This window comes from Populus nigra, chromosome 2 (assembly GCF_951802175.1).
Source record: "Populus nigra chromosome 2, ddPopNigr1.1, whole genome shotgun sequence".
NCBI classification, from domain to species: domain Eukaryota; kingdom Viridiplantae; phylum Streptophyta; class Magnoliopsida; order Malpighiales; family Salicaceae; genus Populus; species Populus nigra.
In genome coordinates, this window is record NC_084853.1 from 19,753,520 (window position 1) to 19,756,019 (window position 2,500).

The following is a 2,500-nucleotide window of genomic DNA, read 5'->3' on the forward strand; positions in this document are numbered from 1 at the left end:
AGTGTTGGAATCGGCAGCGCCGACGAAATCGGCAAAGTCGGCAGAATCGGCAGCGCAGATTTTTCGACGAACACGGGCTGGACGGTGGACTGTCCAGGCCAGGCAGGAAAATTCGTCGAGGGGACACGCTGACGAAACAGCGCTGGTTCAGACACGGTGGGCGCAGTGTTGGAATCGGCAGCGCCGAGAAAATCGGCAAAGTCGGCAGAATCGGCAGCAGGTGCTGGCGATGAGTCAGGACGGACTGGATAGTCCAAGGCTCGATGAGAAAGACCGCTGGTTTAGACACTGGGGCAGTGGCAGCCCGCGGGGCAGTGTCGGCAGATTCGGCAGCAGTGTCTGCCGATTCGGCAGCGTTGGCTTGTTGGCGCGGGGGGCCGATGCGAGTGGGGACTTGGGCAGCGGGCAGTGAAAGCAAGAGTTTCCCCGATGCTGCCGGGAAAAACGCTCCCCGGGATGGCCGGGTGAGATGACCCGGCGGCCCGCGACGGGTCATTCAATTCCATGCCCCGTCAACATAACTCCCGATGTACTGTTTGCTTTTTCGGAAGAAGAGATCCATCCCCCCATCCTCGGCCAGCCAAAAACGCTCCAATTAATGGCCGGGTGAGATGACCCGGCGGCCCGCGACGCGTCATTCAAATCACTGCCCTATCGGCTACAACTGCTGATGGGTGGGATTAGAGGCCTGCCATGGTGGTGAGGGGCGGCGAGGACCGTGAAAGCTAGAGTTTTTCAGAGGCTGCCGGGAAAAAGGCCCCTCGGGTGGCGGGGTGCGAGGACCAGGCGCGTCATTCAATTCTCTTCCCTATCAACTTGGCTCCCGTTGGCGGGATTGGAGGCCTACTGTTTGTTACAGGGCTAAAATCGTCAGGGGAAGAGCTGACGAAACAATGCTGGTTTGGATGCAGGGGGTAGTGTTGGAATCGGCAGCGCGGACAAAATCGGCAAAGTCGACAAAAAAGACTGTTGGTCTGGACATCGGGGCAGCGGCAGCCATGCCGCCAGGGGGGGAAATCGGCAGCGCAGATTTGTGCAGCTGCAGGTTCGTCGGGGAAATCGGCAGCGCAGATTTTTCGATGAACATGGGCTGGAAGATGGACTGTCCAGGCCAGGCAGGGAAATACGTCAAGGGGACACGCTGACGAAACAGCGCTGGTTTAGACACGGTGGGTGCAGTGTTGGAATCGGCAGCGCCGACGAAATCGGCAAAGTCGGCAGAATCGGCAGCGGGTGCTGGCGATGAGTCTGGACGATTTATAGTCCAGGGCTTGATGGAAAAGACTGTTGGTCCAGACAATGGGGCAGTGGCAGCGCGGATTTGTGCAGCTGCAGGTTCGTCGGGGAAAATCGACAGCGCAGATTTTTCGACGAACAGGGGCTGGACCGGCCGGGCCAGGCAGGAAAATTCGTCAGGGGGGCACGCTGACGAAAAGAGGGGCTGCGGAGTGGAAAATCGGCAGCGCAGATTTTTCGACGAACAGGGGCTGGACCGGCCGGGCCAGGCAGGAAAATTCGTCAGGGGGGCACGCTGACGAAAAGAGGGGCTGCCGCGTGGAAAATCGGCAGCGCAGATTTTTCGACGAACAGGGGCTGGACCGGCCGGGCCAGGCAGGAAAATTCGTCAGGGGGGCACGCTGACGAAAAGAGGGGCTGCCGCGTGGAAAATCGGCAGCGCAGATTTTTCGACGAACAGGGGCTGGACCGGCCGGGCCAGGCAGGAAAATTCGTCAGGGGGGCACGCTGACGAAAAGAGGGGCTGCCGCGTGGAAAATCGGCAGCGCAGATTTTTCGACGAACATTCGTCAGGGGGCCACGCTGACGAAAAGAGGGGCTGCCGCGTGGAAAATCGGCAGCGCAGATTTTTCGACGAACATTCGTCAGGGGGGCACGCTGAGGAAAACAGGGGCTGCCGCGTGGAAAATCGGCAGCGCAGATTTTTCGACGAACATTCGTCAGGGGGGCACGCTGAGGAAAACAGGGGCTGCCGCGTGGAAAATCGGCAGCGCAGATTTTTCGACGAACAGGGGCTGGATGCTGGACCGGCCGGGCCAGGCAGGAAAATTCGTCAGGGGGGCACGCTGACGAAAAGAGGGGCTGCCGCGTGGAAAATCGGCAGCGCAGATTTTTCGACGAACAGGGGCTGGACTGGCCGGGCCAGGCAGGAAAATTCGTCAGGGGGGCACGCTGACGAAAAGAGGGGCTGCCGCGTGGAAAATCGGCAGCGCAGATTTTTCGACGAACAGGGGCTGGACGCTGGACTGGGCCAGGCAGGAAAATTCGTCAGGGGGGCACGCTGACGAAAACAGGGGCTGCCGCGTGGAATGGCAGCCTACACGCAGATGCGAATTCGGCAGCGCACGATGGCTTGAGCAGGTCATGGGTTCGACTTGGCGCGATCTGAAACCTGGACGAGGGACTGTCGACGCTGGACGAGCCAGCGCGGTGGCCTGTCGTGCCCCGTTCAGGGGGGGCCTGCCGCGGAGACAGCCCTCGCGGG